Source organism: Lepisosteus platostomus, chromosome 16, assembly GCF_059453375.1.
Source record: "Lepisosteus platostomus isolate fLepPlt1 chromosome 16, fLepPlt1.hap1, whole genome shotgun sequence".
NCBI classification, from domain to species: Eukaryota; Metazoa; Chordata; class Actinopteri; order Semionotiformes; family Lepisosteidae; genus Lepisosteus; species Lepisosteus platostomus.
In genome coordinates, this window is record NC_142626.1 from 16,748,461 (window position 1) to 16,772,321 (window position 23,861).

At 40.5% G+C, this 23,861-nt stretch overlaps 1 pseudogene; it reads right to left on the minus strand.

The window, feature by feature from the left end:
* Positions 1-10,362: 10,362 nt before the first annotated feature.
* On the minus strand, positions 10,363-20,327 carry LOC148646979 (uncharacterized; annotated as a pseudogene).
* Positions 20,328-23,861: the final 3,534 nt, after the last annotated feature.

The following is a 23,861-nucleotide window of genomic DNA, read 5'->3' on the forward strand; positions in this document are numbered from 1 at the left end:
AAGCCTTGCCGCTACACCATTAAGGTGTAAGAGGGTCAAGGACAAACAGGAAGTTTCTTTAAAAAAGAACATTCACACTAGGTGACATGGGGCTTGAACCCTGAGATTAAGAGTTTCATGCTCTATTTTGTCTTTATTTACAGGGGCAGTCATTCAAAATGCGCTGTACAAAGCTGTACCGCATGTAATAACCCACAAGTCACTGTTGTAGTGGCAAGGCTTGCTAAAATACAGGAATTAAGTTTGCTGCTCCCTTGCCAGTACCTCTCTCCTTCATTTCAGTGGTGCTTGATACAGAGAGGCCATTCCATTTGGTTCACATTTACGTTTTTCTAGCTGATAGAGTGTCCTGATAAGGAACAACTCCCAAAGCTGAGACACATCAACCACCCTAACAAATGGTCATCTCTGGCGCCTTAAAGTCTGGGAGATTCTGGGAGAGTCTCATCCCAAGTTTGTTTATAACCCTAAGGTCAGAGTGCATTGTTACTCATCATCAGCCAATCAGGAACTGGTAGGGCAGGTTAAACCCACGTGGGTCTCAGATGCCCATGAAACTTTCAACAAATGAACGACCGTAGTTCATCCAGGTAAAACAGGCAGCGAAGAGCCCGTCAGTGCACCTCCTGGACATCCTCAGGACTTTCCTTTGTTCTAAGAGTCGAGAACGGAGGTCGCCAGCACGTAACCAAAGGATCCACCCGAGGTTAGCCCTCGTGAACCCACCGCGAAAGCTCACCTGATCAACATGTGAACTACGGTCCGAACTGTGGACAGCTGAATATCAGTATTCAGAACTAGCGCTTCATCAGGAACGAACCGGTCTTCTTCCTGTCTAAAAGAGTGTGACCTGCTCACTTTTCTCCTGTGCACAAATTTTTCCAGTTTCAGCCAACACTAACTAGCTGGTCTTCAGAGAGCATCAGCAGCACATTGCAGCAGGAATCTCTCCCACCATGTCGCAAGCCACAACAGCACTGCTTGGCACCGGGCCAGAGAATGCCGATTGGACACAGCAACAGCCTGCCACTGCTTCTTTGCGTCCGCGGGATATCTGAATCCCCACAGATTGGATGAGTATTCAACATTCTGCATTTCAGCTCGAGAACTCAATTGTTACCTCAACCCCAGTTGATATCAATTTAATTCCTACGAGTGATGTACTTGCTTTGAGTATCTAGTGTAGAAGTTGTAATCAAAGTTCATTAACGAAACTGTATAAATGAACGGTATACTGAATGTATGTCCCTCTTGGTTTATAACTCTTCGTGATTGAATATATACCTTTTGTATTCTGCTAACCCTTACTCTTAAGATCTGTTATGTTTATATGCACATTTTATGTATTAGTGCATATGCATTAGTGCATATGCATTAGTATCCGTGTGTGTGCATTGCTGAGTTATCCTTCAAGGTCGGTTTTCTAATAGCCATCAAAGAATCATTTTGTGAATTACTGCTACAATAAATAATTGTCCCAGTAAATGCACAAAACCCCTACACGGCCATGACCACTCCAATCTCTCCGTCTGTGTTCTCAAAGACAGTTTTCCAAACTCATACATCAGAAAGACTACAGAAACCAAAATTATCCTGCAGTTAGGATCACATCTTCCCCCTTCTCTTAACAACAGACTACGTTTCTTCTTAATTCTCTATTCTAGTCTATCTCTATTCATTGTAGGTTTCAATTCACACCTCTCTATACCTATCCTGACTTCACACCTCATCATTGGCCTCTCTTTCTGTCCCCTGCTCCCGCCGCTCGCTCCTCCACTCTCCCAGCTTTTGTTCTCCCGCTATATTACCATTGCTAATTCCCCTTTCTTTCTCAAACCTGAAGAAAGCTCCACGGCCAAAACATTGTGTTTTCTTTCTTCTTTTTTTCAGCATGGAGTAAGCCTATTACTAGTTCTGAATAGGATTCAATTGGTGACTTCTGAACATATGTCGCTCGTTGATCAGGCAGGCGTTCACGGCAGGTTACTGGCAATTCAAGAGGCCGGCTGCGGGAATAACCTTGAGCAGATCCATTTCTTACGCACGGGCGTCCTCCTGGTTTGGCTCTTAGAATGAAAGTTACGTCCTGGCACTCACATGATTGTCCAAGTTGAGCATGAGAACACACAGAGGTGGAGCAAAGTTCTGAGGCCTTGCAGCTGGTTTTATCTAGAGCAACTATGGACATTCATTGGTCGACAGTTTGGCGGGCATTGGAGACCTACAGTATGTGGGAATACCAAGACTTGCAGGTTCCTGATTGATTGATCAAATGTAGAAGTGAATAACTGTTACGATCCCCACTTCCCGGCAACAGAGTTCGGTCAGCAGAAGAAGGCGTAGACCATGTTAAATTAGATAACCTATCAGATCACGTATTCACCACCACACCTCCATCTCATTTTATACTTAAGCACAGTTTTCCCTAACCTCCTCGCTCAGTATTGGTTTTCCGTGTGAGCTACTTTGTTACGTTACACCTCATTCCCGTTTACTACCTTTTCGGTTTGGAACTGCATTTCTCTGTTTAGACTACAGCTTTCAGATTACAGCTTGGCTTTGGAAAATACTCTCCCTGGTTATGGACTCCTGGTTTACACCTTTGAACTATGGGTTTTAGATTACTGCTTGGCTTTGGAAAACACTCTCCCTGGTTTTGGATTCCTGGCTTTTTCCCTTCAACTATGGCTATCTGTCATGCGAGGTTAGGTGTATCTACTGGTAGGAGTTGGTGAGGACTTGGTGAAGTACAGATATGTCTTAATAAGTAAAGCCATAAAATCTTAAGGGGATTTTCACATCACTATAGTTGATCCTTATCTAAATAAAAACAGAAAATAAAGAAAGAGTTTCAGTAAACAAAGAGGTTGAATGCAATACTAATACAAGATGCATAATTGGAAACAATTATGAGTTTGTCTTTGTGGTATTCAGTTTTTCATGATCATTTGCATGTACAGGGTTAGTCAAAATGCTGTAGAGAACTGACAGTTTATTTCAAATTAATTACATGGGTTACTGTGACAAATTCTTGAGACATAGGAGCTCTGTGGAGGCAAGAAAAGAGTTAAGTTCACTTGATTGGCCATATACAATTTTCTTCTATTAGGGCTTTGTCTTTTCACAAACCCCAACTTAGTCTCCATGAGACACACAGACACATACAGGGAGAGAATCTTGGAGCCTGATTACAGGGTCAGCCATTTATATGGCGCCCCTGGAGCAGTTGGGGTTAAGGGCCTTGCTCAGAGGCCCAATGGAGTAGGATTCCTCTGCCAGCCGTGGGATTCAGACCTGCAACCTTCCTGCCACAGGTGCAGATCCTTAGCCCCAGAGCCATGTCACTGCCCCACGTACACGTACATCAATAAACATAAACACATACATACACACAAGGAGAAAACAAAACTTTAGTAAAATAATTGGCATTTATAGTTTTCTACAACATTTTGACTAACTTTGTATTTCTCATAAATATCTGTTGAACAGTAATTCTCAGATGTCATATGACACTACAGTGCCATTGTGCAGCCCTCTGGGTTTTTGTTGTTTTGTGTAGCTGTAACACAGTTTGACTGTTGGTCCTCATAGGACAGCGTCATTCTACTTGGTCTGTTCCACAGACAGTGTACTGCACCCCCTGGAGATCTATGTTGTAATGAAGACTTAGTGTCTGAAGCACATTTATTGTTCTCCTGAAGGAGAGACATTAAATATAGAATTTGATACTCCAAAAGCCAGAAAGCAGCTCAATCAGTTTCATTTTCATCATTTTCATTACGGCTATTTTGTGGGGACATTCCAAAATGTAAGATTTACAGGAACAAGTCAAGATGAATTCCACACTGGAAATTAGAAATAAGAAACATAACGATATGTCTGTTGGCTCTTCTTCATGTGACCAGCAGTTTCTTCTTTTTGCTTTACAGTGTGGAATTAACATTGACACAGGTTCCCACTCAAGCACCTTCATAGATATTTTAAGTTTAGCTTTTCCTTGAGCTGTTTGCTTTTGTGAAACTTTAGTGTTACTTGCTAATATTTACTTACTTTATAAAAACACAAACTCTTGGAAATAACCCACATATACAGTGCTTTGCAAAAGTATTCATACCCTTCCTACAGCTTCCAATTCCATGAAATAATAAAATGATGCTTACACATTTTTAAAATGTAATGTTTTATCCAAACCCCGAATACACAAACTGTAGACGATTAAAGGTAAAATTACTTTTTAATGATACCATAACTTAAATGAATATTGAAATCTGTTGATTAAATATGTATTCATACCTGTGGATTCAATATTTGGCAGCAGTAAAATCAAGTCTTTGTGTCTCAGCTAGCTTTGCACTAGGAATTCTTGCTGTTTTTCCCAATTCTTTTAGGCAGATTTGTTGAAAATCTAAAAAGTTGCTTGGGGATCACATTGATATAGTTTTGAAGTCTTTCCAGAGATTTCAACAGAATTCAAGTCAGGACATCGACTGGGTCACTCAAGGATAATCACTCTTTTAAGATGCTCCAGTATAGCTTTTGCCTGATGGACTGGGTCATTGTCCTGCTGGAAGATGAATTCTTGTCACAGTTTTAGGCCTGAAACAGGTTTTCCTCAATCAATCAATCAATCAATCAATCAATCAATCAATCAATCAATCAAAGTTTATTTATCAAATGCACAACAATACAGCTTGCAGCAGTAGTTGCTGGCAATGAAATACAGAATCTTTAAGATTTGTCTGTACGTTGTTTAAAAAAATGCTGTTTTTCTGTATTTCTCAGTAATGGCTTTATTTCAAATCATAGGTACTGTCTTGCTCTGTGCTATAACATTACTGTACCTTTCTAACCCCCTCTTGTTGGGAGGCACTGATACAGACCTACAGGGCTGTTCTCTATCTGAGAAACAACTATGTTATGATCAGAATATGTGTCCCTACCTGTAGAATATTGGTCCCTGCCTGTAGTGAGGTAGCAGTGGAGGCAGAGAACAGAATGTGAAGTGTGAACTTCACACAGTGACAGAAGTTTTAGGGATAGTAGCTGAGTAAGAGAGGATGAGAGGTCACAACAGGAAGTGGTACAGACACCAGTGAAAGCTAAAACAGGTAGATGCCTCTCAGAGTGACAGGATATCAAACAGTTGGAAGACACTTGGGGGACAGAGAGTGCTCATGTAGAAGGGAGAGAAGGGTGACATTGGAAGACTTGATTGACTTCTTCATGTCCTTCAGGAAAGAGAAGAGTTTTAGTATTGCTGTCAGTCCTGTTAATTACACCGTAAACGACAAAGGTCTACAATCCCTTCATGTTGAACCTGATAACAGTGATATTTATGTCTAAAGGCATAATTCTAATAAAAACAATGATGAGAAGTAATGCAAAATCACATGTATCTGTACTGTATATAAGAGCTGAGAGACCCCAGCAGTGTGTCTGTCCTGCAGGACAGTCCAAGCACTATGTTACTGCATGAATTCTGGCACAGACACCAGTGAGAGCTCAAAGCTGGCACAGGCCTCTCAAAGTGACAGGGTATCAAACACTTGGGGGACACAGAGTGCTCATCTAGATGGGTGAGTGACCTTGAAACACTTGATTGACTTCTTCATGTCCTTCAGTATAGAGCAGAGTTTTAGTATTGCTGTCAATCCTGTTAATTACACCGTAAAAGACAAAGATCCACAATGCTTTCTTGTTGAACCTGATAACAGCAATATTTATATCTAAAGGCATAATTCTAATAAAAACAATGATGAGAAGAAATGCAATCTGTGACCCCAAACCAGCCCTGCTGACAACGAGAACTGGTAGAGACAGGACAGTAAGACTATTACATTTATTACATTTATTATTTATTAAAAATTAACAAGTCGTCGACAGACAGCAAATTAAATGCAAAAAGATTTAGATTAATTCAAAACTGAGAGGGCACCTGGAGGATTACATTTAAAACTAGACAAGTGCAGGGTTTTCAATACAATTGTAAACTTCAAAGTACTAAATGTGAGACAGTAGGCTAGTAACTGTCACACGCCACTCCTGTTTCGCTTTCATTCTCAGAGCAAGGGAAGCACATCGTGCAGCTCTTCTCTCTGTGGTTTCTGTGGAATATTTCTTCTGTACTTTGGCCTGCAGACCTGTGTTCCTGCATGTCTACACACCTCTCACAGTGTGAGGAGTGTTGTCATTTCTCAGAATCATTGGTGTGATTACTCTTCAAAAGAATCTCTGTAGCTGCCATCTTGTCTGGTGATGTCCCACTTCTCCACTAACACTAATGCCTCTTGCCTGCCTCTCTGTGGTTTCTTTGGGCTATTATCTCTGTAGTTAGGGCTGTAGACTGCACACCCTGCATGCACGCACACATGTCAAATGGTGGGAAAGGATTACATTCTCAGAAACATTAGGAAGTTTTAGCTCAGCTGGTAAGAGATTGCAAGATATGACCCAAAGACATGTTCTCAAATCTCATATACTTACATTGAACCTTTCTGGACACTCCACTCAATGCGCTCTACAGTTAATGAGGACTCCCTTCTACCACCAATGTGTAGCCCCACGTGGATCATGAGACAGCATGTTTTTACAGTATTCTGTCCCTGTCACTACACTGGGGCATTAGGACTCACACAAACTAGATGGTAAGCACCCCCGAATGGTCCCACTAACACCCCTTCCAGTCATTCCAGATAATCTGGAGAAGGAGCTCTCACCTTCAGTCTTCTTCTCCTGTCTTGCTCTGTGTCTTTTTTCTCTCTCCCTTTCTCTGCACCTGTTTGTTTTATAAGCAGTGTTACTGGATTGTTGGTGACACTATGAGTGATTTACCAAGAACTCAATTCAGGTATCCTACAGTAAACTACACAATTGCTTTGATGACTGAGTCTTGCATTCCCATATCTCTGAAAATATCTCCTTGCTTTGAAGCTCCGAGACCTGGTAATGTTGACACAAGCCAAGCTTTTCCCATTGTATCCAGATTCTTAAAGATACTTCAATAGTCACTTATATTAGCCTTTAAGTACATGCACATATATATATATTAATGTTGCCCCACGTTAGCTTACTAGTACAAGTGATTTAAGCATTCAGAATCTGAGCCCTTTACAGCTTGTGCTTGGCAAAACAATGGCTTAATCCTCAGTACTGTACTAAGAATGCGATCTCATTTATTCCAGGGGTTCTACATCACAACTGAGCAGGCTGCAGGAGATAATCCCGAGACAGTACTGTACTAGCGAGTACTCCACTCATACAGTATGCATCACCATGCTAACTCAGGATGTTCATTGCAATTGACCCAGATCATTCAGTCTCCAAAGCAATAATGGTTACCCAGGTATTCCTCTGTGTGCACATGGTTCAAGTGCTGTCCTGATCTTCACATTAAGCAATACAGAGATATGCTGAGCTATTCAAGTTGATGAGTTGCAGAAATCTTTAAACAATCTTTAGAGAATTCTCTCACAATCAGTTAGAAGGCCTCAGTGTCAGCCAGTGTCTCCCAGGCCTTAGATGTGTCATATCTCAGCACAAGTGAGCCCTGTATTTTTAACTTTTGCAGCACAGCTAACACACCAGAGTGGCCTGTGATTGTCTTCTTTGTTTTATTATTTCCTGTTAGCAGATTTCTAAACTGGCCTTCTCAAGATGGTTACAGAGAGCATCCTTGCCACTGACGAGGACCACTGCGAGATCACCCTTGACCTAACCAGCATATTCAACTACAGTAGCAAGACCTGGAGGGAGCCTGGTGTACTCCCCTGTTACGTCCCAGTTGTGTTCTGTGTGTGTTTTTTCTGTTATGTCCACGCTGCTGACCCTTGATTGTTCTCCCTTCCCCATTGGCCAACCATCACACCACTGTTTCAACATGATGTCATCATCAATCAGCCCTCAACCAATCAGAACTCATTTTATTCACTATATAACATGGAGGTTTTCAGGAAGAAGAGGCCTTTCATTTGACTTCGGTCCTGTTTGGTTTTGGTTATTGCTTTGCTTCTGGTTATTGCTTCGGCTTCATTTGTTGGTTTGTTTTGCTTTGTGTGTGTATTTTCGCATAGCTTCGGCTTTGTTGTTTTGCTGGTTTTACGTTAGTTTCTTTGTACTTTCGTTTGTTTGTGTGTTCATCCTTGTTTTGTCATTACCTTGCCCCAGTGTTACATGTTCAACTTTTGTGTTCTTTTGTACCCTGCTCCTGTTGATTACTCTTGTATTCCTGGTTCATTTGTGTTTTTGTGTGAAGTTTTGTATATAAGGTTAGTTTAGGTTGTTGGGTACACTTTACACACTTAGTTGATTTTGTATGAGTACACTAGTTTAGTACGGGTGAGTGCCATTTGTCTTGTTTGGTTTTGGGTAGTCAGTGCAGGTTATCTAGGGTGTTGAAGACGCCGAAGACCGTGTGTTTCGGGTTTTCTTTTGTAGTCAGATTAGCTTTCCCTCACTGTCCTAGCCAGCTCCATTTTGTTTATTTTCTTTTCTTTGGCACCACTCTAGTTCCTTACCCTTGTTATCACGCTTCCTAGTCCCTCACCAAAACCCACCTGCTTCCAAAAGAATTATCCTAAATGTTACACCCCTTTACCCCTAGACATTTGAGGTCGTAACAGGCTCCACATGATAGAAGTTATATTTAGGCATGATAGTGCTTTGGATTAGGGTAAGTACAAAAAGAAGAGAGTTAAACATTCACTCGATCCACCATGACACCGATGTTTACGTTTCTTACCACCAATGTCAGGAGGCTAGCAGACCGAGTAAAAAGACAGGCAGTCTTTCACCACTTGGCCTCCTTGCCATTCTCGGTATGTTTCTTACAGGAAGCCCACCTGAGGGATGAAAGTTACAAGCTGACGGTGCTTGGCGGAGACTTTAAAGTCAACTGGGAGAAGGGCAGCGAAGCCAGTCTGGCATAGCTGGAGTCTCTACTCAAGCAATTCTCCCTTTGGGATGGCTTCAGATGGTGTTGCCCCAGTGACATGGGAGTGCCTTGGAGAAACTCCTGGTGAGTGTGCAGTTGCCTGGATTACATGTTTGTGCACAAGACCTGCACCCTGGAATCCATGGCGGTGTCCCTGGTGTGGTATTCTGACGACAACTGCGTGATAGTGGTGGCTAAAACCAACCTGCCGGCATTCAGTTGTGAGTACTGGAAGCTGAACTGGAAGATACTTGAGGAAGACTGCTTCAAGGCACTATTCAAGTAACACTATAAGTGCGGCTATAGGTCAGTAGTGGAACGTTGGGAAGCAGTGAAGGAGAGAACCCAAACCCTGGCAAAGACCTACTGCAGACCGAAGGTGACAAGGGAGAGGAAGGAAGCAGCGCAGCTGCTGGAGGAGAAGCACAGCTCAGCAAACAGGGGTGGAGCCTTCAATTCAGACAGAGCTACCTGCAACCTGTACACTGAGAAACCCAAAGCTTTTCTGTTCAAGGCAGAAAAGGAACATCATTCATGACAATCATGAAACCTGTTCCTCTTATTTCTTTAATCAGGACTGGGAAACCCAGAAGAAGAGGGTCATCCACAGCCTGAGACGGGGAAATGGAGAAGAAGTGCTGGATGAGGGCTACAAAGCAGAAGTGGTGACTGCATTCTACAGAGAGCTTTTTCAGAAAAGCAGATAGAGGTGGAAGCAGGTGTTGCTTTTTTGAAGGGGCAGAAGGCAACAGTACTGAGGAGGTGAGGTAGGACGGGAGATGTTCTGTCAGGAGAAACTGGAAGATACCATGAGGGAAGGCGTCAGCTCCCTGCTCTTCAAAGGTGGGGGACGGGGTGCCGCCTCAGGAACTGGAGGACATCAAGATCCTGTCCAAGCTTCTGTCCAGCAGACTGAGGACCACCCTGCCCCACATCATCAACAGTGACCAGATATGTGGGGTGGAGGGACAATCCGTCAGCTACTGTATAACCTCCAGCTCTCCAGAGGCACCATTGCCTGGGCTGTGGACCGGAACATCCCCTTGATGGTGGCGAGCCTGGTCCAGGAAAAAGCCATTGACAGAGTAAACCACAGCTTTCTTTTCAGAGTGCTGGAATGCTTCGGTTTCTGAGTTTCAGGCACTAGGTAAAGATACTGAGCAGCAGAATCAACACAAACGAACAACTGGGGCATTTCATTCCCCAGGTGTCCAGTTCTGACAAGGGTGGCCTCTTTAACCTCTTCTCTACGTTCTTTTCACAGAGCCATTAGCAGACGCAGTGAGACAGGACCCTGTCTTCAGTGACCTGGCAATACCGGGACGTATGGAGGAAACCCTGAAGATATCCTAGTACACAGAAAACACAATGCTGTTCCTGGGCTTAGGGGGTTGAGGAGGGCCCTGCAGGTCATAGAGCAATGCTCCAGAGCCTCAGGGTCGAAGCTCAACCGCCAGAAGAGCAAACAGAAATTCTTCATACCCTGGAAGGACAACGGCATTGGAAGGTCAGAAGCTCTGCACGGAGCCCCTCAAGATATTGGGGGGATTCGTTCAAGAGTCAGGACAACGAGACCATGGACTGGACTAATAGGGGATCGTCAAGGTGAAAGCGTAGCTAGGTCTGTGGAAAATGCGTTTGCTGACCCTTTACAGGGAAAGTGATAGTATTTAAAGCAGACATCCTGCCGGCTTTGGTTTACCTGGCGATGGTGTACCCACTGCCTGTCGGACAAACACTGTAAAGAATGATCTTCAAGTGTGTCTTAGGTGGCAGGTATAAGTACATCACAAGAAACCGGATGTGCCAGCCAGTCAAGGAAGAGGGAAGAGACACTTTACCCTAAAACATGACTGACCCTGGTTCTAAGACTGCAATCTAGATGTTCCCAAGAATCTCACAGACAGATAGGTGCCAGGAATGATCATTGATCATGATAGTTGGGCTGCATCCCCACTCTAGGAGCTGTTCCTTATCAGAAAGCCAAACGTACCTAAATCAGGGCACAAATTAAAGGCTGGCTTCTCTGTGACTGGACCAAACAGATGAGAGAGATGGGGGCCTCATTTCGGACAGCACAGCAACACCTAATTCTGTCTTACTAATAAGCCTTGCCGCTACACCATTAAGGTGTAAGAGGGTCAAGGACAAACAGGAAGTTTCTTTAAAAAAGAACATTCACACTAGGTGACATGGGGCTTGAACCCTGAGATTAAGAGTTTCATGCTCTATTTTGTCTTTATTTACAGGGGCAGTCATTCAAAATGCGCTGTACAAAGCTGTACCGCATGTAATAACCCACAAGTCACTGTTGTAGTGGCAAGGCTTGCTTAAATACAGGAATTAAGTTTGCTGCTCCCTTGCCAGTACCTCTCTCCTTCATTTCAGTGGTGCTTGATACAGAGAGGCCATTCCATTTGGTTCACATTTACGTTTTTCTAGCTGATAGAGTGTCCTGATAAGGAACAACTCCCAAAGCTGAGACACATCAACCACCCTAACAAATGGTCATCTCTGGCGCCTTAAAGTCTGGGAGATTCTGGGAGAGTCTCATCCCAAGTTTGTTTATAACCCTAAGGTCAGAGTGCATTGTTACTCATCATCAGCCAATCAGGAACTGGTAGGGCAGGTTAAACCCACGTGGGTCTCAGATGCCCATGAAACTTTCAACAAATGAACGACCGTAGTTCATCCAGGTAAAACAGGCAGCGAAGAGCCCGTCAGTGCACCTCCTGGACATCCTCAGGACTTTCCTTTGTTCTAAGAGTCGAGAACGGAGGTCGCCAGCACGTAACCAAAGGATCCACCCGAGGTTAGCCCTCGTGAACCCACCGCGAAAGCTCACCTGATCAACAAGTGAACTACGGTCCGAACTGTGGACAGCTGAATATCAGTATTCAGAACTAGCGCTTCATCAGGAACGAACCGGTCTTCTTCCTATCTAAAAGAGTGTGACCTGCTCACTTTTCTCCTGTGCACAAATTTTTCCAGTTTCAGCCAACACTAACTAGCTGGTCTTCAGAGAGCATCAGCAGCACATTGCTGCAGGAATCTCTCCCACCATGTCGCAAGCCACAACAGCACTGCTTGGCACCGGGCCAGAGAACGCTGATTGGACACAGCAACAGCCTGCCACTGCTTCTTTGCGTCCGCGGGATATCTGAATCCCCACAGATTGGATGAGTATTCAACATTCTGCATTTCAGCTCGAGAACTCAATTGTTACCTCAACCCCAGTTGATATCAATTTAATTCCTATGAGTGATGTACTTGATTTTGAGTATCTAGTATAGAAGTTGTAATCCAATTTAATTTATGAAACGGTCTAAATGAATGATATACTGAATGTATGTCCCTCTTGATATTTGTAACTTCGTGATTGAATATATACATTTTGTATTCTGCTAACCCTCACAATAAGATCTGTTATGTTTTTATGCACATTTTATGTATTAATAAATTTATTCTCGTGTATTAGTATCCATGTGTGTGCGTTGTTTGAGTTATCCCGCAAGGTTGATTCTAATAGCCATCAAAGAATCATTTTGTGACTTAATGCTACAATTAATAATTGTCCCAGTTAAGCACAAGACCCCTACATTTACTGGTGTCTCGTGAGAGTATGCCTACGCTGCATTGTACCATGGTACGTGATTGGCTGGCCAAAATGATCAACTGGGGCACTCGTGGTGCACTGGTCGTTAGTGAAAAGATTTAATCATTTAATCTCTTTACTGTGGAATTTTACCACTAAAGGGAAATTTTAGTAGCTGAGCATAAAAAGCAGAGGAGCATAATGCATCTGGAGGTAATAAACGATATTAATTTAGGAACATAAACATATTATGTAAACTGTATATGGCTGGTATTGGTAGTTTAAAGAAAAAATACACATGAGTATTTCACTTTCTTCCTAAACAAGCATCAAAGTCTTCCATGTGGTTATTTTGGATACGTTTTTATGTGCTCCTTCTGACTATATTAAGTTTATATACTTTGTGAAAAGTTATAATGTTTTAACCTTTTCTGCAAATACACTCATTATTGGAGTAAACAAAAGCATACTTTTAGAATTTGATTAATAGGGAATATAATATGGAATCGCGTATCTAAAGAAATTAATAATTATTCATTCTTATTAATAATATCTTCCATGTCTCATTAACATTGGAATGTTCTTTTTAAAAGAAGAATCGCCTGGTTAAAAAGAGGCGATACACAACGTGTCTCCTCTATAACTGTTCAGTTTACAGAGAAATTCCGCCAGACCTCACAACATTGTCCAATAATATTCTTCTTCTGTCTAATTTTTAGTTTAGCAGAATTTGAGCTACAGTATATGAATGTAATTATATCGGTATTGATTTCTTTAAGTATGGGATTCTTTAAACTACCAATACCAGCCAAATACAGTTTACGTGATATGTTTGTTCCTAAATTAATATCATTAATGAGCAATCTCTGGGAAACCAAAGCGGATCCCAGGTGCAAGTGACTTCATAACGCGAGAACGCATTTTTCTATATTTTTTATGCATCAGTTGAAGCCTTGTGACTAAAAACAAAACAGGATTCACTTTTTTCTGTCTCTTCCTACTCTTTCACACCCACTGCGATTTGGGTACAGAATGGTTAAAAAGTGAGAAGAGGTCAGACAGGCAGAGGGAAGGGGGAGGGGTGAAACTGTTACCTGTCCTGGATAAAGCATTTAGAAAATAGGTGGATTTACACCTGTAAAAAGTGTTCCAATTTTAATGCAATATGGAACATATTATTCATAATAAATTACCCTGGACGGTCTGTAAACTGACACATTGTGTATCGCCTCTTTTTGCACTTGGAAGAATATTCCAATGTTAATGCAACACTGAAGATATTATCAATAACCTTTTAAATCTGGAGCTGTTAACTCTACTTCACACCTGCATGTTCATGGTTTCAAAATAAAAAAAAAACATCAAACCTTAGATTGGATGAGAACGTTATGATTGTGTCACAAGGATGTGAGATGTGACAATCTGTTACAGTTACCTTCAGCAGTAAAACACGAATGTAAATGTCATATTTACAATTTGTTGAAAATAAAAATGTAAAGTTCTTTAAAGCTTTCTCAGTCAAGAGGTGACTGAGTTTCAGGTGTGAAGAATACAGGATCAGGTGTTTCACAGACGTAGGGATAGTACGAAATTCTGGCTTCATGATCTCACTCTTAATGGGGTAATCCATCTGTCATTCTCTCTGATACAGTTAGCATCAGCTGGTCAGGTGACTGTGGGTGGTACATTATTTCCCACTGCATTCTGGGGTATGTTGTTTTGACAAGAAACCTGCATCTTGTCTCCATCTATCACTGTCTCACAATTCATCATGCATGAATGAGTCAAATTAAAATAAAACGTGTTTACAAAGAAAGTGGATTACAGTAATACTACCAGCTATATAAATACATATATTTAGATCCTTAAATTAATATTATTAATTTCTTTAGATACGCGATTCCATATTATTTTCCCAAATAAATTCTAAAAAGTATGTGTTTCTTTTACTGAGATAACAAGCGCAAGTATTCATGGAAAATGGTAATCACTTAACTCACTTAACTTTGAACGTTTTGTGATATTTAGAAATACCAACAAATTCAAGTGTTGATAATATTTATTATCAGTAATAATAGTAGTAGCAGCTTAAAATTATTCTTCGTTATTAATAAATCAATTAGCTTAGAACATGTTGTGATATTTAGAAATATAAAAAATGTCAATATAGTGTCCATAACATTTGCTATTTTCATTTTTCAAAGAAATTTTAGTTTGTTAAAAGAAAACTCATGGTGACAGCTGGGTTTAAACCCCTGACTTAGACACGCCTAACCCATTAGACCACAGACATAATCACATGGAAAGGAATGAAACTGAAGCTGACATTTCTAAAGAAAGTGTACTACTGGGATAATTTGAGCTACAGTATCTGAATATAATTATATCGTTATTAATTTATTTAAATTCGCGATTCCATATTATATTCCCTATTAATCAAATTCTAAAAAGTATGCGTTATGTTTTTTTACTACGATAATGAGCGTAAGTTATCGCAGAAAAGGTTAAAACATTTAACTTTTTATGACGTATATAAACTTAATATACTCAGAAGGAGCACGTTAAAACTTTTCCAAAATAACCACAGTATGTAACCAAATGAAAGAATTTGATGCTTAAAATGTTAAGGAAGAAAGTGGAATACTGGTGTGTATTTTTTTACCAATACCAACCATATGCAGTTTACATGATATATTTATGTTCCTAAATTAATATTGTTTATGAGCATGTGAAAGATATGGTGAATCTGAGATTCTCAAAACTTACTTTGTACTGATGCAGCCCTTCAAAGTGCGCGGTACAAACCCGTACTGCATGCAACTACCTTCGTCAAACCTACGTCCTACCTACGTCAACTACCTACGTACGTGATTGGCTGGCCAAAATGACTGACAGGGGAACTCGTGGTGCATTGGTCGGTAGTGGAAAGATTTAATCATTTCATCTCTTTACTGTGCACGTTTTAATCCATTTAGTATTGAATATTTATATGGGATTTTACAACTAAAGGGAAATTTTAGTAGTTGAGCATAAAAAGAAGAGGAGCATAACAAATCTAAGGGTCATAAACGATATTAATTTAGGAACATAAACATTATGTAAACTGTATATTGCTGGTATTAGTAGTTTAAAGAAACAATACACACCAGTATTCCATTTCTGCCAAAACATTTTAAGCATCAAAGTCTTAAATGTGGTTATTTCGGAAAAATGTTTTTTTCGTGCTCCTTCTGACCATATTACTGTACGTTTATATACTTTGTGAAAAGTGATCGTTTTAACCTTTTCTGCGAATATAGTCGTTATCGGAGTAAACAAAAGCATACTTTTAGAATTTGATTAATTGGGAATATAATATGGAATCGAGTATCTAAAGAAATTAATAACGATATAATTATATTCAGGTACTGTAGCACAAACAGTAGGACTTTCTATTGATATGTGTACAGCTTTTTCAGTGCTTGCTCTGGCATTGGGTCTGTGGTATGAGGGTTTAAGTGACTGACCTATAAGGCTGAGGGTGGGTGTTCAAATCCAGCTATCGCCATGAGATTTCTTTTAACAAATTGTAGCAGCAAGGCTTATTAAAGTACAGGAATTAAGTTTGCTCCTCCCTTGCCAGTCCCTCTCTCCTTCATCTCAGTGGTGCTTGATACAGAGAGGTCATTGCATATGGTTCACAATTAAGGTGTTTTTCTAGCTGATAGATTGTCCTTATAACTCCCAAAGCTGAGACACATCAACCATACTAACTAATGGTTATCTCTGGAGCCTTACTGTCTGAGATTCCAAGGGAAAGTCTCATCCCAAGTTGTTTACAACCCTAAGGTCAGAGCGCATTGTTACTCATCATCAGCCAATGAGGAACTGGTAGGGCAGGTTAAACCCACGTGGGTCTCAGATGCCCATGAAACTTTCAACCAATGAATGACCGTAGTTCATCCAGGTAAAACAGGCAGTGAAGAGCCCCTCAGTGCGCCTCCTGGATATTTCTCAGACTCAGAGCTCCTCCTGAACATCCTCAGACTCAGCCCGGACAAACACATAGCGGCCAGTGTGTCTGAGTGCCAGGACTTTCCTTTGTTCTAAGAGCCGAGAACGGAGGTCGCCAGCACGTAACCAAAGGAACCACCCGAGGTTAGCCCTCGTGAACCCACCGCGAAAGCTCACCTGATCAACAAGTGAACTATGGTCCGAACTGTGGACAGCTGAATACCAGTATTCAGAACTAGCGCTTCATCAGGAACGAACCGGTCTTCTTCCTGTCTAAAGAGTGTGACCTGCTTGGACCTGCAGTCACTTTTCTCCTATGCACAAATTTTTCCAGTTTCACCCAACACTAACTAGCCGGTCTTCAGAGAGCATCAGCAGCAGGAATCTCTCCCACCACGTCACACGCCGCAACAGCACTGCTTGGCACCAAGCCAGAGAGCGCTGATTGGATGCAGCAACAAGCCTGCCACTGCTTCTTTGTGTTCGCCGGAGAGCTTAATCCACAGAGATTGGATGAGTATTCAACATTCTGCATTAAAGCTCAAGAATTAAATTGTTACCTCAACCTGACTTGATATTAATTTAATTCCTCAGAGTGATGTACTTGCTTTTGAGTATCTAGTGTAGAAGCTGTAATCTAAGTTAATTTACGAAACGGTCTAAATGAATGGTATACTGAATGTACTGTATGTACTCTTGGTTTGTAACTCTTGATGATTGAATATATATCTTTTTAATTCTGTGAACCCTCACGCTAAGATCTGTGATGTTAATATGCACATTTTATGTATTAATAAATGTATTCTCGTGTATTAGTATCCGTGTGTGTGCGTTGTTTGAGTTATCCCGCAAGGTTGATTCTAATAGCTATCAAAAGAATAATTTTGTGACTTACTGCTACAATTAATAATTGTCCCAGTAAATGCACAAACCCCTACATTTACTGGTGCCTTGTGAGAGGATGCCTACAAAATAAACATTTCTTTGAAAAATAAAAATATCAAAATATTTTGGACACTATATTGACATTTTTTATATTTCTAAATACCACAACGTGTTCGTACTGTATGTACACAGTGGTACCACAGGGTATAGGGCGCAAACCCACGTGAGCCTGAAAGTGCTACATCATTACTTATATCTTCTGTGTCACATTAACAAGTTTAAAAGGAGGCGATACACAAGTGCCTCCTCTTTAACTCTTCAGTTTACAGAGAAATTTCACCAGAGTCTCACGACATTGTCCAATAATACTCTTCTTGTGTCTAATTTTTAGTTTAGCAGGATTTCATATGAAAGGCAGTGACGTCACTGCACTGGCAAGCCCTAATAAAAGTTTAACACGTTCAGAGTGCCCTACATTTCATTTTAGCGTTTCATTTTGAGCTGAAGGTCCTCATACCCGAAGAAGGCTTCACGGCTGAAACGTTGCATTTTCTCTCTTCTCTTTTCAGCATGGAATAAACCTATTAGTTGTTCTTTTGCAGACTACACAGGCTGATGCGGCTATGCCACATGAAGTAGTATTGTACAGTGGTAATAGACGTGGGTGATGTCATCCCCATTAAACACGCAAATCACGCAAATCCTGCTAAACTAAAAGTGTGTATTGTCTGCTTAGGGTTCTGAAGCATTCCAGTCTATGTTGTGTTTGTACTTGCAAGATTAGCAATTACAAACATTAAAATCATACTTGCATTATACTGTCCAACTGAGCAATCTTGCTTTTATAAAATATACTGACTTTTTCATGTTTAATGTGTAAAATGCTGTAATACAGTTTAAAATGATTAAAAGTCTAAACAGTATCAACTTGAATTCTTATTTCTATTAATATAACTATCAAGTGGTATTAAATAAAAACAGCTTTTTAGTATAGATTACACTTTTCTAAAATGTATTTAAAAAATAAAAATGACTACAATCTAATCTTTCCACGTTTGATCCCAAGAGGAAGTACAATATGCTCCTGCTTTGTTTAGCGATGGTATGAAAAATAAATCTTAATGGTGAGAAAGCTATACTGAAAGTTTCTTAAGATACTTCAAAGACAAAGATAATGATTTACATTGCATTGTCAGATTGTGAATCAATAAAGGCATTTAATTAAACACGTGTTTGCGATTTAAATCAAAATGGGGGTAATGGGGACTCTAATTATTTCTCTCTTCTCTCTCTTATTATCAAAACTCGTTCAATTGTGCTTCTTTTGGTTTCACGGAAGGCTTCTCAGATAGTTGGGCTTTCAGGTAGATTGCCAGGCGAAAGGATTAGTAAATATATTTTGTTAAAGCAAGTCAGTTTTTTGCGACACATAAAAGTATCGCAAACCTTACAGCATACACAGAGATTCTAAGCTGATCATGAAGAAGAAATATCACCTGTTTTTCACACATAAAAAGTGGTTATTAACTATTGAAACCTGTTTTTATAGCTTTTAAAGTCATGCAATGTCTAACTTAAGCAGGAACACATCATTATATTTCATTTTTTATTTCTTTTTTTTAAATTAAAAAAATTGTTTGCCCAGCCTAAGGGCGTTTATAATATTGTGGCATTATTATATAGGACGGACACAGTGACTCAGACACTCGTTGAATGAAACATGGCGCTTTATATTTCAGTACAGCTATCACAGCACCTCCCCGCTCCCGTGCGACAGCAGAGAGAGACACGCACTTTTTCATTGACAAAAAGTAACACCACACTCACACAGGATTGTTTTGTTTCTGGACAGACTTTTAACTAGTGGAAATGAGCGCCTCTTTCTTCGAAGCATTTTGATGATCAGATCACGTATTCTTTTCCAATCGCACACAGTAAGTGTTGAGAATCTCTGATTCACCATGCTACTAATGGTTTCCCGGAGATTGCAAGGCAAGACCCTTTTGCCTCTGGACCCATCAAAATTTACTGATGTGGTCCATCCCCAGTAAATTTCAAAAGTGACAAGATTTCGAAACACAAGAGCAGTGTAGCGGTCGGTTCTGGCTTTCCCATCTATGCCGATGCACTACACGTACAATCCCCCCTCCTTCTCTTGACTGATGGGCAACAGTTGGATATCTGAGAGATCTGTATTTTGCACTGGCATCTGTGAATTCCACTGTGTACATGGTGCTTCCTGAGGGGAGATAGACAGTGAGCATAGAGGTTGGGATGGAGTGTCCTGAGGCGGTGTGTTCTCTGGGGGGGCAGAGGGCTGTGTGGAGATATGCCTTCTGCCTGGCACAGCAACATGCAAGGCAGGGAGAGGCACTTATCAGGAGATGAAGGTCTGTTTGGAGACAGCTGACCTAGCGTTTGACTGTCGGAACATACTGTCTCCTGCTTATGCATCTTCAGGAGTGTCTCCAACCTCCCAATCCTCCCCAGTAATGAGTCGCCCTGCTCCTGCTGTTCCAAAAAGTCTTCACACAGGTGCTGCTTCTACAGGTTGGCACCCTGGCCAGTAGCCGAGAGCAGAGACTCACAGCCTGTGGCAAAATAACAGAATCCATGTAAGAAATAAAGTCACACAGTAGTATTCATCATTTGCGGAACAGACATCAAAATAAACTTTTCTTTTCATCCATCTTACCGCTTTCTTTTTTACTGTCCTGGTAGTCTTCGAAGATCTTTTTGCATGTGTGGCGTTTTCTTGAAGAACAGGCTGCGAAGAAATATTTATTATAGAATGTATAATTCAATACAGCAATAATAACTTTATTATTAGTTAGTAATATGCACTATAATCACGTATTTCAGATGAAGCCTGCTGTATTTGCTTACCCTTCGTACTTTGAAGCCGAGGCAGCTGAAGCACCACATCTTTTTCTCTTTGTCTCCATACTATGGCCGCTGTAGTGCAGGCTCGCAGATTATTTTGTAATGTCAACTCAACCCAATCCCTTGGTGTATTTATACTATATTCTCATGTATGAGTACAATAGGTTCATTGTCTTCCAATGAAAGACAGGTTCCTTTTGTCCAAGACAGTCAGAAGACAGTAGAAACTCGCCACACCCGGACTGTTACAGTAACTCAATCAACCTTTTTTAATAGCCTTGCAAATGAGCTTACACTGTTGGATATATACTCGACACTCAAGAGATGTCACATTTTACTGTACATGTCAAACTGGTTGCTTTCTATTGCAGATGTGCTCCCGCTGAGACTTTTTTTCTCCATAGCCTTTTATCATTTATACAGTATGCCTATACCAGAGACATTTTCATTGTCGATAACGATGTGGGCATCGTTAAAAGCATTGTGAAAGTACTACAAAATGTGTTTCAGTTGCACAGACACAACATAATTTATTGCTGTAAAAAAACATCCCTAGGCATAATTTGTTTGCTAATTTGTTTGCCCTTGAGCTGTGAAACTTTTAGATTCTTTGGGTCCTTTTTGCAGACCTCTCAACTGTAGGAGCACCCATGATTTAAAAGATTTAAAAAACTATGACTTTCATAAAAATGTGAGAGTAGCTACATGCATTCCTCCTCATAGCACTTTACACTTAATTTAAACTTCTGAGTGAACTAGGTTTAATACAGGTGGGTAGCCGTGTACAGCCAAATGCTGTTCAATGTTTCATGTTGGCTTCCCATTTCTTTTCATCTTCATTATTTGGTGTGAGAGAGTCTTCGTGATTTTGGCCATAGTCTGTCTCCTTACCAAAGCTATAGCGCAGTAAGTTGTCTAAATGTGTACTATACTGATGAGCTAATACCTGGGAAATAAATCTTCTTTAAATCACTGACAACACAATATGCCAGGAAATGTGTTAGACACATTAGCAAGTTAAAGCAATTCCATTGAAAAGACGGGAGTGATAATTGTTTTCTTCCTTGATTTGCTGATCTGTAAGGCTGTTGGGCGCAGTGAATGTGAATTATCTCCTGCATTGTCAGATTGTGAAAAATAAAAGTATTTTATGAAACACACGTTTGAGATTTTAATCAAGATGGGGGTAATGGGGACTCTCTATTATATTCTCCTTTATAAAATTAACATGAAACAAAACAAAAAAGAAAAATAAGATACAATCTACAGACATATTACAGACATTTACAACAAAGACATATCATAAAACATTTACATATATTGTTCAATTATTACTTTAAATATACAGATGCAGCCATTCGAAATGCACGGTACAAACCCAAACGTTATACCGTTATTAATTTCTTTAGATACGCTTTATGAACTCACACCTGGGATTCGATTAATTTAAAAAAAACGTGTTTTTGTAAAAACTGCACCAGGTATTAGATCTTGTTTATATTAGTTAAATCACTGGGCAGTGGTGGATGGTGCGCTATTTTGTCAGTAACCTGGTAATCTGCTTAACAACTGTGGAAAACATTATTTTATTTCTGTATGGAATGCATGTTAAATTAAAAAAATTAAAGTGTTTCAAATGTTTGACTAAGAATTAGTGTAGTCTGTAAAGGAAAAAGCAATAGGTTTATTCCATGCTGAAAAGAGAAGAGAGAAAACGCAACATTTCGGCTGTGAAGACCGACACAGCTTTGCTTTGTGAATCTCTTTTTCTAAGAAAGTATTTGTCAGTCTGTCCATGGGGGGAAGGGGGACTGTCTTTCACTGAATGGCTCGCGTATTATTCTTTGAAAATGAAAGGGGGAGGAACAATTGTAAAACAGGTTTTCTTTACAAACAATTTATCCAGTGGGGCAATTTAACAGATGCCTCAAGCCTTTGAAAGGCTTCTTTGAAAAACTAAAATAGCAAATATTATGGACTCTTTTTTGAGATTTTTAGAATTTGATTAATAGGGAATATAATATGGAATCACGTATCTAAAGAAATTAATAACAGTATATTCATATACTGTAGCTTAAATCCCACTAAACTAAAAATGAGACACAAGAAGAGTATTATTGGACAATTTTGTAAGGCTATGGTGAAATTTCTCTATAAACTAAACAGTTAAAGAGGGGACACTTGTGTATCGCCTCCTTTTAAACTTGCAAAAAAGGAACATTCCAATGTAAATGCGACACAGAAGATATTATTAATAATGTATCAAATTTGGCAACGATGGCCACAGAGACTCAGACTTTGTGGAGTAAAAAACGACGCTGTTATTTCTTTTTGGCACAACCAGCCAGCCAGCACTCCCACGCGCCAGCCGAGAGAGAGAGGGAGGGAGAGGGAGAACTCTCCCAGGGAACTATTTACATGAAAACGGACGATCTCTCCAGACTGTATGCCCGTTTCACAGTGCACAGACCAGCTGCACTGGTCAGCAGCTTTCCTAATCCTCGCCATACTTTTGTCCAACTGAGCAATCTTGCTTTCATAAAATATACCAACTTTTTAATGCTTAATGATTAACATGCTGTAATAATAATAATAATAGCTTACACTTATATAGCTCTTTTCTGGACACTCCACTCAAAGCACTTTATAGGTAATGGGGTCTCCCCTCCACCACCACCGATGTGCAGCTCCACCTGGATGATGCAACGGCAGCCATAGCACGCCAGAACACTCACCACGCATCAGCTATTAGTGGGGAGGAGAGCAGAGAGTAATAAAGCCAATTCACAGAATTCAGGATTAGAGGCCATGTTTGGTAAAGGCCAATGGGGAAATTTGGACAGGACACCAGGGTTACACCCCTACTCTTTTCAAGAAACACCCTGGGATTTTTAATGACCACAGAGAGTCAGGACCTCAGTTTTACATCTCATCTGAAGGGCGGCGCCTGTTTACAGTATAGTGTCCCCATCACTATACTGGGGCATTAGGACCCACATGGACCACAGGGTGAGCACCCCCTGCTGGCCCCACTAACACCTCTTCCAGCAGCAACCTAGTTTTTCCCAGGAGGTCTCCCATCCAGGTACTGACCAGGCTCACACCTGCTTAGCTTCAGTGGGTTGCCAGTTGTGAGTTGCAGGGTGATATGGCTGCTGGCTAATACACAGATTAAATTTAAAAGTCTAAAGAATATATAACTTAAGCTTGATTAGCTCCACCTGGCAGCAAGGTGATTCTGATACTATTAACATCATCTAATTTGTAAGCGGTAAAATGTGGTAAGACGCGAAATGTCTCATTATGATGCGACACGTCACCGCATTGTACCACAGCGTACCCTGCTCATTTTGAATGGCTGCATTTGTAATAGTATCTGGAATCACCTTGTAAAACCAAAGTAAGTTTTGAGAATCTCTGATTCACCATGCCTTTCACATGCTCATAAATGATATTAATTTAGGAACATAAACATATTATGATGACGAGTGATTTTTCTTCCTTGTCATCAGATCTTTCTTAGAAAAATATCTTACCTGCTGCAATCCAGGCACAGAATGGTTAAAAAGGTAAGAC